At 38.1% G+C, this 14,310-nt stretch overlaps 1 protein-coding gene across 6 annotated transcripts in view; it reads right to left on the bottom strand.

Annotated features, from left to right (window-relative positions):
* The window catches only part of LOC144655582 (uncharacterized), a 56,452-nt gene that overhangs the window by 18,550 nt on the left and 23,592 nt on the right, over positions 1 to 14,310 (bottom strand). The gene's annotated exons all lie outside the window — the stretch shown is intronic.

Raw genomic sequence — 14,310 nt, 5'->3', positions numbered from 1 at the left:
ATCAGTAAGACGAGGAAAAAATATAAAACCACACAAGAGATCAAGAAAACCTCCTTGTTTTAGTCACAGATAACGTCAGTAAGACATGGAAAAATTAGAAAACCCCACAGCCAAGGGAACGAAAACCCGGAGTAAGCTATGAGGCCAGATGGCGGCAGAACGTGGACAGCCGACGTTATGTCGCGGTAAATCAACATGTAAATGCACAAATAAATAATAGTTAAACCGCGTAAGACTCGTAGTATAAATGAAAGAACAAAATATATGGTATCAAGCCAGGGCCAAAGGCCTCCAAAAAGTGACATCAGAACATGTATTTTAGCATAAGAACTCCAAATGTAATCAAAGTCTCTTCGAGATATCGACGTTTTTGCATGAAGTATGAGTCGAAGGTTTATCCTGTGCATTGTTCTTCGAACTTATCATTACAGTTTCTTTGTAGTTTAGTTTAACAATTTCCTATCTTCGCGGAGGAAATGCAGCCATATAATTTCAAAATGGCTCGTCCGCGCCGGGTATTTATACACATATTCCGTAACATTACACAAATAAACAGTGCAAATTTACCGAGATCTGACAATTCTATACTTTAAAATTGCAGGACCTTTCGAGGCGTCGATTACGGCAGCGAAATTAGCAAATGAAATAGCAAAATATGTGTTCGACGCTTTATTTTTGCGACGCCATATTTGATGTATAGGTGACCGCTGTTCAATGTGTTCAGGTCGTATCGTTACGTTGCTCCACGAAAAAGCACGAAAAATACGGAATTTCCGACTACTGTCGGAGAAAAATTGCGCATATAATTGCGGCGTAAACAAATCGTTACACTCAAGCTGCGTTTTGTCTAGGCTCTGCGAGGGTCGGATATCAAAATCAGGATAAACAAAGCCATATATACAGTGAATGCTTTCGAATTATATTTGAAGTGAATACGAAGAATGCTGTCTTTATGATTCCACTCGAACTGCGTAGATACGATCGCATGTTGTAAAGCCGATTCATGCAACATTTCTTCAACGCGAGGTCTCGTCCCTAACGACCTAGGCTGATGTAGCGACCAAATTTTGCCTAATTTTTAACCGCTCCTAAGCTAAAAGAAGCCCCCATCTCTTGCAATTGTTTTAACTTCAATAATATCTTTGAAAAGAGCGAGTTTTTTGGTATGGTTTATTTTTGACGTTTGTAATTTTTAAACGATGTAAGTGCTAGTGTTTATTTATTCGTGTTTTAGTTACGCAATCCATTGTTTGTGCGACGCTTTTTATAGATCGCCTTTCAGACACACGTGCGTTGAGATAAGAAAGCTGACATGTCACTTTTAAAATTGTTATATAACGTTTGTAAATGTGACAAGTCACGTTTTTTCCTGGATCACCCACAGCGGAAAGTAATCCCCTTGAGAAATTAAAACAGTCCCTTGAGAAATTAAAAAGTCCCCTGAGAGTTTACAAATATGTGGTTCCAAATTTTGTCCACATAACCCCTATTCCATGTTTTTAGCTTGTAAACAAGCAAAAACGTCGAAAAAAGCATATGACGTCATCAATCTTGGCAAGTAAACAAAGAACAGAGGTATGTCAATTTATGACGTCACAAATGATGAACTAATACCATATCTTTAATTAAAAGCTTTTAAATTCCACCATTTTTGACGTCAAGAGTAGTTAAACCTGAAAACAGTTTGTTAATACCTCAAATTAAAAAAAAAAACAACAAAATAACCATAACGCAAAATATGACATTTTGAATTTTAAAGAAGTCTTGGGTCAAAGACAGTGAATCCCTAGACAAACATTTTGTAATTGAAGTTCTGTTTTCGTGTTCTGCTGTTGCAGATTAAAAAAAATACGTAGAAAATATTTAAAATCATACTTTCGCAAGCCAGAGACAGTGGAAATCGAGAAAAATTGTCCACAAACAGGCCAAAGAGAATTCGCTTCGAGAACCAGTCTATGCTGCCAGAGATTATGTTGGAGACCCATAAAAAACCCCCCCTTTTCAATTTACCCGCATTCTCCAAATCACCCTGAAGGGGTTTATTTACTAAATATCTTAACAATAACTCGATGCCCCGACTGTCAAAAGCAACACAAAACAACCTCTTGAAGCAATTCGCCAGTGGCAATTTGCTCAGCAATGCGGTTTTTATCATATGGTTCATTAGCAGCCGAAATGGGTCTTTGTTTAGTCATTTTAGCCATTCCTGTTAATCGTTCCCGGGCCGGCATACTGTTTACTCAGGATTTCTTACTTTTCGATTTCTTTGGGCTTTAACCTGGATGACAAATCGGTCGAGCTCGGCGTTTTTACTTTGGAATGACATAAAACATAATAATACAATTTAATACGCGCCACTCGGACAGGGCCCACTGTATTACTAACTCCTCACTATGTTTTTCTTAGAGCTGTGAAAGCTTCATGCATACAAAATACTTATGGCTCATCTCATATTATTAAGACCAGAAAATGTTAATCAGAAGTAGGTGGGTCCTCCCTGAGTGCACTAGTTAAGATCACTTCCCTAAATCTAAGGGAAACATGATGAAGAATGTGAAATAGTGCCACGTGATGCTAAGGGGAGTATGGCGGGAAGCATAACAGAAACGTGAACAGCCAATTATAAATAAAAAATATATTTATTAGACAAGATTTCATGTGCAATAACTTTGCGCAGAAATAAAACTTCTTTTTCGTATTTTTAGAAAATGTAGGTTTGTTTTACAAGATTTAGCGAATAAAACAAGATCTAAAATTATCACAAGATAATGGACGTTTGAGAGGGTCTGATAAATTGTCAACGGCGTGATTACTTGCCTCTCATAAGCTAACGATACGTTTCCTGTAGTCTTTAACCCTAACTCTTCTGATTTTGATGTAATTGCATTTGATTCATTTAGTAGATAGAAATTTGAAGCGTAGCATGAAAAGAAAAAGAAAAATTGAAGGTTTGAAGACCTAAGTTTCTTTTTTTGGTCGAAATATGTATAACAGAGGACTATTCAAAGTGAAGCAGTTGCTGGCAGCTTGGTAACCTTTTCGTCGCCATTGTTAACGGGAGAACAAGAAAAAGCTTTCTTTTGATTAAGTCAACCTGAAGGCGAGGAACGTAGAGTTTGTTTAATTTTGCGTCATTAATTTTCCCTGTGAAAGACATCACATTTAATGAACGAATAAGTTACTCTGAAAGTTACTTTGTACTCGACGGTTGCAATTGGTTAAACACGCACTTCAGTGATGCGGAATTTCCACGAAGCAGAAAGGTTTGCAACTCAGGCGCATAAAACCGTGCTGTTTTTTTATCTGATTTAAGGCGACAAAAAAGGATTGTAATGAATATTTAATTCCGTTGATCTCTATCTTACTATTACATGTTAATCCTGCACGGTAGCCTACACGACTACGAGTTAAAGAGGATGACGGTAGAAAGTTTTCTCTTATGGAGCAAAAACGTTTTCCTTTCATGTGATCAAACAAGCAATCACAAAAAGCCCTCGTGCAACTTTTTCGTGCATGCGTTTTCAAAAACTTCCCTCGTCCCTGCGCTACTTAGCCATTTTCTAAAGATTCAACAGATCTATGAAGGTGTTCGTCGAAACATTTAGATCGCCACTAAACAGCGACCTAGTACACCGCTTTCTCCATTTTGGAATAAAAGATACGTAAAAGATCGGAAATGTCTGGTGGGATCTTTTCATTTAAACCAGAGAAGAAAGAGATCAGATTTAGGGAATAAAGGTTTTTCACTCTAGAGTTTTCCGAAAGGTCAATCCAAAGGTAAAACAATCTAAACTTACACAATGTCCTGGACTGTGATCGAGGGCTGCACGGTGACGGCGAAGGACACGATCCCTTGCCGTTATGATTCGATGTGATGTGATGTCCGTTACGGCGCTGATTCACGCACTGTCCTGAAGGAGCATTGGGACTCCAATCGTTTCTCCATTCGAGGCTACACGTAGTCCATGAACACGGCTGCGGTCCGCCTCCACAAGATAACACAGAGCCAAGGGCGTTAGCGAGAACGAGAACGCTTAAAACTCGCGAAGGCGCCATGAAATCGGTTATTACATGTAAGGCGTTGTGCGTTTAAGGAGTTACATGTAAGATTTGGACGTACTTGGAAGTTTATTGTCAGCTGTGGTTAGCTTTGAGTGACGGCTGCAGATACTCAGGTGCATGAATTCTGTACACAGCTGTTACGGGGTAACCTGTTTGTTTTCAGTGTAACAGTGACCAATGTTTGGCAGAATCGATATTACGAAGTAACGTTTCCGCAGAAAAATGACAAAACAATTCCACTACGCGATGGCCTCAGGTGGCAACTTGCAGCCGCCGTAAAGAGTAGCGACGTCTGATGTAATGAACAGTGACTTTGAAAAACATCTTCCTGAGGTAAGTGATCCTTTTAGCAAAAGGGAGTTGATAGTCTTTATTATACGCGGCTTTTAGTAAAGGGCTGCAGCAGGCATAGTGCCGTTACTGGTATGTTCACACCATAGTAAGACTGCGTATTTTTTTACGTACTAAACGCATTAAGACAACTTAAGTTAAGACATGTTGTTGTTTTTTTTTCTCATTACATTGAAAATTAAAAGTCGTGCGTTTGTTGTGGAGCATCATCGATGTAAGTTAAGCGTCCTTATTTACATTTATCTGGCAAGCACGAGATAACAGCAAGCTAGGCCGATGAATTCACAAACCCAATCGCAATGCAAAAATTTACCTGCATCGAACCTGCACTTCCTAAAATTATCGGCAGTATTTCTTTATGGTCAAGTTAGGAAAATGTTTAAAACATAACTTCTTAAACATTCATTGTTACTAAGAGAATATTGAGGATCATCTAGCGAAGAATCACTTCCAATGAAAACCTTCACCAAAGAAGCAACACAGCATTACTTTCAGTTGACATTAATAGACAGGGGTAGCGGTGGATAGGACACATCAACTGAAAGTGGGCCCCAAATGCCATCCCTAGGGAATCCATGAGACGGGCACTGCAAGAAAGAGGAAAGGGGACGCCCCAAAGTGACGTAGAGAAGGTCAGTGGAAAAGAGATGATAGAGGCTGGACGGAACTGGAGCCAGATTTAACGGTGGTTATCAGAAAGATAGCACTGGCATACGGCGGTCTTATGTGCTACTTAAAGCACGAAGAGGATTAAATAAGTAAGTATTTATTCACTATTAGATTGAACGACCTGATTTTGCCTGCGTTGATGGATTTAAACCACAAAGATAAAACGTACTGAGGACTAGCAAAGAAAGCGCTGAATTATTTGTAAAAGAGATCTAATTGAATGACACTTTGGATCGTCTACCTGCAACCTGACTTCTCAGTAGACTTCACATTGGCATAGAACACTAGTAAATTCTATTAAACGTCGATTGTTGCATTTAAAGCGTTCTAATTGCCTAAAAAATACTCATTTTTTATTCAGCTTATATCCCCGCTGGTCAAACGAAACGGGCCTCTGAACTTGGATGTCACATTCACAGCGGTCAAACGCAAAAATTGACGTCACATCCGGTCTTCGCCGCCTCGAACTTTTGACTCGAAAATGGGCAAACTTTTGTAAGAAATTGTTAAAGAAATAGTACGGTGTAAGAACAGTTCAAGCTGGGACACTCAGTGAAGATGAATTATCAAATTCCCAATCCATAAGCGGCGTATAAACCTTAACTTTTCAGGGACGGCGTTAACTTTTGGGTTTAAAGCGAAAATTTTCGAAAAATTTAAGACTTTGTATGGAAAATTTTGGCGGGAATTACCCAGGAACTGCGCACGCGCGTTGCGTTTGACCGCTGTGTGGATGTCACATGCTCGGTTACGCAGGGCATCCTGGGTAGGATTTGTGTGTTTCAACGACAATTGAATCCCTGCCTGTTTTGTACGGGTTCACGATTTTAACCTTCCGTTGCTGCCGGAAACAGAATTGCATGGAAACTGGAGGAAAAAATCTCTTTTCATAAAGTTTCCACGGTATGTTTAGCGTATTCATCAGTCTGTTATGGTTATTGCTTGAATCATTTTAAAGTTACAAATCTTCAAATTTGGTGCCGAGCCCAAAAGCCACCCCCCGATCTGAACTAGGGTTACAATAACTCAACAATGATTAGAATCCTGTTGTTCGTAATACCAGCTGGAACAAATGTTGTTAACGCACTCTTTAAAACGTTATCAATGTTCAAACCCATAGTTCTCCGCAGTCATTCCGAAACAAAACAATACCGTACTTACACATATTTCTGGTCTGTATTTTTTTCCAACATAGACGAGTTCGAGGACACGGCCTAAATCTGGAAGTGAGCCTCTTGTATAAGGGATGCCCATAGCGAACCTGCAGCACGCAATTTCCTTGCGGAATGCTCGGCTGACTCCAATCGTTTCTCCATTCGTATCCACTACATACTCTATATGAGCACCTGTAACCTATCCACGCGTTGACAAGGCCGTTGCCAAGGACGAGAAGTGTTAACAACTGTATAAGAACCATTTAGCTTAGAAAAAAGCCCTTTTTTCTTTTTAAGATCTTTACTAACTCGTGCTCAAATGTTCTACAACTTACAATGAGATGCGGCACAAGTAAGCTTTACTGTACTGTGTAGTGAAAATGGCGAGAACAGATATGGAAATTTGAGCCAATTTGCCCAGCTGTCGAAAAAACGTTCGCTCTATCACGAAACTAACTTCTATGCACTATTCATGGCCAAAAATGAAACAGGCTAAGATATTCTACTGAGTTGAAACCGTTCAACTGATTAAATTGATAAAATGCGTTCTACTGCCGGGAGAGCATAACCTAATTTAACAACTAATATTGCGTGACACTTGAAAAAGTTGTTCTTTATAGCAAACGGCCTGAAATACATTACATTGTAAATAATTAATACAGAGAAACATTTTTTTATCATCGTCAAGACAGAGTAGTGGGAACAAGTCGGCGCCAAAAAAACTATTATTTTTTTTATAGTAACGATCATCATCGTCATCATCATCATCATCATCACTTAATTTGAAGCCAAGGAGGAAACTACGCCAGATAGAAGTAATCCTTAGCCTAACGAACCGCTCGTACAATACGTAGGGTGATAAGTCACTTGACTATAATCAGAAGTGCCTTTTCGCATGCTGCGACAAAAATACTTGGTCACTCCAGAAGCAGTCAACGTAACTTATTTAGATAGTGTGCATCTTTGTTCATGCAGAAAGTCAAACGAGATTTTCTGATTAGGCTTTGCGCATTCAATGAAGTTTCTTACTTCATATTTGGAAAAAAGCTTGTCCATTCAGCGTGACAAAACTTTCAAACCAGCTCAGAAATCATCGGAGGTGAAGCAGCGATATTAAATTTGTGGATTTTAGCATTTCAAAATTAAGTATTAAATACCTTATTATAGGAAATTAACGCGTCATGAAATTAACGCGAATTTCAAACTTTCGCGTTAATTTAAGTCGCGTTAATTTTTGTTAACGTTAATTTCCGCGCCGTTAATTAAGTGGAGCGTTAATTTCCATGACGTTAATTTCCATTATTTTGGCCCCAATTTTTCGTTACAGTCCAGATGTTCTTGACTCCAAGGAAAAAGCATAATTTTATCTGCCACTATCATTGATACTGTGAAGAACGCTCAAAGTGGAAAAAGTACCACGAACATTGTTTTCGTTTAAGATTACACGCCTACAAGTGTTGAAATAAACTTGTTCCTGTTGTGTACGTCGCGTTAATTTCCTTCATTTTGAAATGTTACCCTCTCTTTCGCGTTAATTTCCTTTATTTGGAAGTAATTTTCCCTTCAATTCGCGTTAATTTAAGTCGCGTTAATTTCAAATACCTTAATTAACATAAGCGTTAATTTCCTATAATAAGGTAAACTTGGTTATGTCTATTATTGTGATTAAATGTCGCTCATTTTATTGCAAAAACACAATTGCAATCACAGAAATAATATTAATTAAAAACCCTAAAAGACGAATTTTTTAACACATAGCTGTCAAAGATGGTGGTCACGTGGTACTAGCGTCGAATAGTTGCTAGTAAAATTTTAGGATAAGTTACTAAGTTTGGTGGTTATAGCTTGAATCATTTTGAAGTTGCACATCTTCAAATTTGGCGCGGAGCTCACAAGCCACCTCCCGGTCTGAACTAGGGTTAAAACAATCCATAAATTAGCGGGATCCTGTTGTTCGTAATACTAACTGGAACAAATGTTGTTTACCCACTCTTTGAAACGTTATAAATATTCAAATCAATACTACTCCACAGTCATTCCCAAACAAAAAAATACCGTACTTACACATATTTCTGGTCTGTATTTTAAAGGGACATGGGAAAGTTGGAGGACATCTAAAATTGGCTCTTAGCCACTTGTATAAAGGATGCCCTTTGCGAACCTGCATCACGCATTTTCCCGGCAGAATGCTTGGCTGACTCCAATCGTTTTTCCATGCGTATCCATTACACACTCTATATGAGCACTTTGGGTAACTTATCCACGCGTTGACAAGGCCGTTGCTAAGGACGAGGAGTATTTACACTTGTATATAAAGAGCCATTCAGCTCAGATTGAGAGGAAGGTCCTGTTTTCTTTTGTGTACATGTGATATGAATATGGTACTGGGATTGGTTTGCACCCGCGTGAATATTTTATGAATTTTACAATGTAATATACTGTTTGACTGACTTAATTAAGTGTAAGAATAAAAATTGCAATCATGGAAATATTTATCAATTAGAAGCATCAAAAGGCGAATTTTCGGTCTGAAACAGAGTTGAAATAACCAAACAGTTATCGGGATCCTGTTGTTCGTAATACCAAACAACTGTTGTTTACGCACTCTTTGGAAAGTTATCAATATTCAAATCAATACTACTCCACAGTTATTCCAAACAAAACAATACCATACTTACACATATTTCTGGTCTGTATTTTTTTCGAACATAGACGAGTTGGAGGACACGGTCTAAAATGGGTTTCGAGCGTCTTACTATATAAGGGATGCCCATAGCGAACCTGCAGCACGCAATTTCCTGGCGGAATGCTCGGCTGACTCCAATCGTTCCTCCATTCGTAACCACTACATATTCTAAATGAGCACGAGGGAGTGAGCCACGATTTGACATCGCCGTTGCCAAGGACGAGGAGTGTTAACACTTGTATATAAAGAGCCATTCAGCTCAGATTGAGAGGAAGGTCCTGTTTTCTTTTAAAGATCTTTCCTTACTCGAGTTTAAATGTTCTACAACGTGTAATGAGATGCGACACAAGTAAGCTTTACTATACTGTTTAGTGGGTTAAATGGCGAGAAGAGGTATGGAAATTTGAGCCAATTTGCCCAGCTGTCGAAAAAAACGTTCGCTGTATCACGAACAGAGCTTCCATGCACTATTCATGGCCAAAACTGAAACAAGCTAAGACATTCTTCTGAGTTGAAACCGTTTACAGGTCACTAAGGTTGGGCGGTTGAAACGGTTCAATTGGTTAAAGTCAAACGGTTGAAAATAAAATGCGTTCTACTGCCGGGACAGCATAACCTAATTTAACAACTAATATTGCGTTGCACTTGAAATAGTTGTTTCTTATGACAATCGGCCTAAAATAAATTACATTGTAAATAACTGATACAAAGAAACATTTTTTTATCATCGTCAAGACAGAGTAGTGGGAACAAGTCGGCGCGAAAAAACTATTTAATAGTAATCATCATCATCGTCATCATCATCATCATCATCATCATCATCATCATCATCATCATCATCATCACTTAATTTGAAGCCAAGGAGGATACAACGCCAGTTAGAAGTAATCCTTAGCCTAACGCGCTCGTACAATACGTAGGGTGATAAGTCACGTGACTATGCTCAGAAGTGCCTTTTCGCTTGCTGCGACAAAAATACTTGGTCACTCCAGAAGCAGTCAACGTAATTTTTTTAGATAGTGCACATCTTTGTTCATGCAGAAGGTCAAACGAGATTTACTGATTAGGCTTAGCGCATTCATTGAAGTTTCTTATTTCATATTTGGAAAAAGCTTGCCCATTCAGCATGAAAATTGTTTTTAACCCAGTTTAGAAATCATCGGAGGTGAAGCAGCGATATTAAATTTGTGGATTTTAGCATTTGAAAATTAAGTATTAAATAAACTTGATTATATCTATTATTGTGATAAAATGTTGCTCATTTTATTGCAAAAATACAATTGCAATCACAGTTATAATATTAATTAAAAACCACAAAAGACGAATGTTTTTAAAACATAGCTGTCAAAAATGGTGGTCACGTGGCACTGGCGTCGAAATGTTGCTAGTACAATTTAATGATAAGTCGCTAAGTTTGGTGGTTATAGCTTGAATCGTTTTGAAGTTACGCATCTTCAAATTTGGCGCGGAGCTCACAAGCCACCTCCCGGTCTGAACTAGGGTTAAAAATAACCCAACAATTTTCGGGATCCTGTTGTTCGTAATACCAACTAGAACAAATGTTGTTTACCCACTCTTTGAAACGCTATCAATATTCAAATCAATACTACTCCACAGTCATTCCCAAACAAAAAAACCTGTACTTACACATATTTCTGGTCTGCATTTTAAAAGGACATGGGAAAGTTGAAGGACACCTAAAATTTGCTGTGAGCCACTTGTATAAGGGATGCCCTTTGCGAACCTGCGTCACGCAATTTCCTGGCGGAATGCTCGGCTGACTCCAATCGTCCCTCCAATCGTATCCACTACATACTCTATATGAGCACTTTGGGTAACTTATCCATGCGTTGACAAGGCCGTTGCCAAGGACGAGGAGTGTTAACACTTGTGTAAGAGCCATTTAGCTTAGAGGAAGGTCCTGTTTTCTTTTAAAGAGGATTCCTAACTTGAGTTCAAAGATTCACCACGTGCAATGAAATGCAACGCAAGTAGCTTTATTGTACTGTGAAGTGGGTTAAGTGGCGCGAACAAATATGGAAATTTGAGCCAATTTGCCCAGCTGTCGTAAAAAACGTTCGCTAAATCACGAAAATGGCTTTAATGCACTATTCATGGGCACAAATGAAACAAGCTGAGACATTCTACTGAGTAAATAAAATCCGTTTACGGCTCACTTAGTTTGGTTGATAATATTTTTAACCTGTCCTAAATTTGGTTGGAACGGTCCCCATGATTTAAGTTTCTACAAAAACACGGTTTAAAAAAATGCGTTCTGCTGTCGGGAAAATATAACCTCATTGATCAACTAGTATAGCGTTGCAGTCAAAATGGTTGGTCCTTATAGCAAATTACCTAAAATACATTACATTGTAAATTATCGGTAAAGTGAAACTTTTTTTTTTCATCGTCAAAACAAAGTAGTAGGAGGAGTAGTGGTAGCAAGTCGGCGCGAAAAAACTATTTAATAATTAACAATTAGATTATGAGCTCGAGATTTCTATTTTAACAATAGAGTGTTTCTGTCGAGGAACTATCGGCTGATAGTTGCCCCGCGGAAATTTGATGTTCTTAAAACAAATATTAGCCCGAGAAGCGAAGCTTCGAGGGCAAATATGCTAGTTTTAAGAACATCAAATTTCCAAGGGCAACTATCAGAGCGATAGTTCCGAGACAGAAACACTCTATTGTCTTTATTGTTCACCACTAAATTTTCTTCCGCGCACACATACAAAAATAAGCATCGTGAATTATTTTTACTTTTGGGGATAAAAACTCAATTGAAAGCCGAAATTTGACAAACGAATCAAAACCAGACGAGAAACCCACTAAATGCAGTGAATTTGGTTGTTTTTTTTTTGTTTGCAGGCACGCTTGTTTACAAAAAAAATGCACGGGTGCGCACGGCAGGGCACTATGGGCTGATAGTGCCCTCCGGCGCGCGGGCACTATCGCGTCACGTGTTCAATTTAAACCAATCAGAATCGGAGAAAATTTAGTGGTCAACTATCACACATAGAAATCGAGAGCGAATAATCTAATTGTTTTAGTATAAATCTACTAGACGTTCAAAACTTAACAACAAGACAGGTTCTCGTTTTTATTAAATAATGATGTAAATAAGTCACACAACACGCGGATAATTGACAACTTCACCACATTGCATTGGCTTCTGTGTGCGCGTTTGCATTTCATTCACGATTTATTGAAACCGTTATTTGCCCGAAACTGAAGGAAAAGCCAAGTTTTTTATTGTAAAATGACGATTGAAAGATGTACTGGCGTACAAGGGCCCTTGGAAGTCAATTTTTTTTTAAATTTCGAAAACGTAAAAGATCAAAAAAAAGTTAAGCGAGTTGTTCGCAAGGAAGAAACCACATTGCACTGTTTAGCTTCTGTGTGCGCCTTTGCATTTCATTCACGATTTATTTAAACCGTCGTTTGCTCGAAATTGAACTAAAAGCCGGATTTTCATTGTGAAATGACAATTTAAAGATAGAATGACTTACAAAGGCCCTTTGGCCAAGTTGTTTTATATGTAGGAAACTTGAACGATAAGAAATTTATGAAAAGTTGAACGATTCGCCCGCAACCTTGAATTCGCATTCAATTTTGTTGTTTTATTAAAGTCTTATTGATGCATAAAAAAACTTGCAGGTTGCAGGTTAGCCTTTCTTTTACTGCTCCTTGATGGGACGATGAAACTGTGTTAGTTCGCAAAGACATTTTAAACTTTATTTCCACAAAATGTCTCGGTGAAACGCATCTCTGAATGTTATAAAATTATACATTCGCCCGCTTTTAAGAGCGTAAATGAATATTAATTGCTTTTCTTACCGTGTAAAATCTTCATTACATATTTCGGTACAGTCTTTATCTTCTCCAACATCGCCCGGAATAGTGAATAATCCAAGTCCTTCTTTACGGTCAATTTGAAAGCGAAAAAGCGGCGACAATTCTGTTGACAACCGCACGCTGTTTCGCTACTCACCTTCTACAACAGAATAGAAGGTGAGTAGCGTAGCCAATCAGAGAACAGTATTCGTCATAGAACGCTAGTAGATTTATACTAAAAAGAAGTAGCCTTAAGCCAAAAATACCGCTGGCACAAAGTCTAGGGTGGTGTCACGTGACCATGTTCAGAAGTGAGTTTTGCTTACTGCGCTCTTCGGGAGCAGTCAACGTCATTTATAGGATATGGTCAGTGAGTTGACATCCAGCGTCTAAATATTAAGGGAGCTATCCACATTTGAAAACATGGGAGTCTGGGTCTTAGTGCCAGACGTGTGACTGTGAGTATGTTTTAATATAAAATAGAATTAGTTTTCAAGGACAACCGCAATGCAAACACCTTCATATCATCTATTTTACAGCTGTGTTGATTCATTCATTTGTATTTATTCCTTTTATTCTCACTTTAACCACCTCCAGAGAAAAAGTTATTAGAGTGCAAAATTGCGCCCTGTTCCCTGCCTCTATTTAAGGTCATTGCCCTGTAATGCATTACGCATCCTTACTGCGCAGAATTTTACGCGTAATTAGCGCGCGCACATAAACAAATTAAAATGTCGGCTTTTATCTAAGCGAGATAAATAAATCATCGTTTTCTCGTAAACGAGAATGGTAAACTATCACTTTTTCCTCATAATTTGAGTGCAGCGATCAAATTCTTTCTGTAAAATGAAAAAAATCAATTTCTATGCTTGAAAAACAAATGATCACTGGAAAAATGTACTGTACTAGTACTCGTACGGGAATTTTTAAGAAATAATAAGGTATACAAGGCCTTTTCTGCTCCTACACGAATATGGTGACCCCACTTTTTTTTATTTCAAAATTTAAGTTCCCTTAAGGTATTAAACCAGAACGCAAAGTTTGGTTGAAAATCTATGTTCAGTTCTTTTTCGGGGCAATGACCATAACCTTTGTCGCCTCTCGCGCTAGTGACTCGACACAACAAGTTCTTTGTGCGCATCGTTAAATTGTGTTGGTACGGAAAGCAACGACGATGTAATTCCTTCATGTTTAAAAAACGTAAAATAAATAAATTCTCGGACATAGTGTAACGACATCTTCGTTCAAAAAGTCAAACGAGATTTTCCCATTCGCATTCAGTATAGTTTGTTATCTCATCCGGAAAACGCTTGTCCATTTAGCTTGGCAAAACTTTCAAACTAGCTCAGTAAACGTCGTAGACGAAGCGGCGGTATTTAATTTGTGGATTTTAGCATTTCAAATTAATACTTAATTCAAGTAAGTATTTAAGAAACTTGATTACATCTTTTATTGTAATAAAATGTTTTTAATTTAAGTGTAAAAATACTATTGCAATAACACAAATTATAAATTAAAAAAAAACCCAAAGGCGAATTTTGTAAATGAACTGGT

Source organism: Oculina patagonica, chromosome 5, assembly GCF_052425735.1.
Source record: "Oculina patagonica isolate OP01 chromosome 5, crgOcupat, whole genome shotgun sequence".
In the NCBI taxonomy this organism is placed as follows: Eukaryota; Metazoa; Cnidaria; class Anthozoa; order Scleractinia; family Oculinidae; genus Oculina; species Oculina patagonica.
The sequence above is the reverse complement of the archived record's forward strand: the minus strand, read 5'-3'. Positions and strand labels throughout refer to the sequence as shown.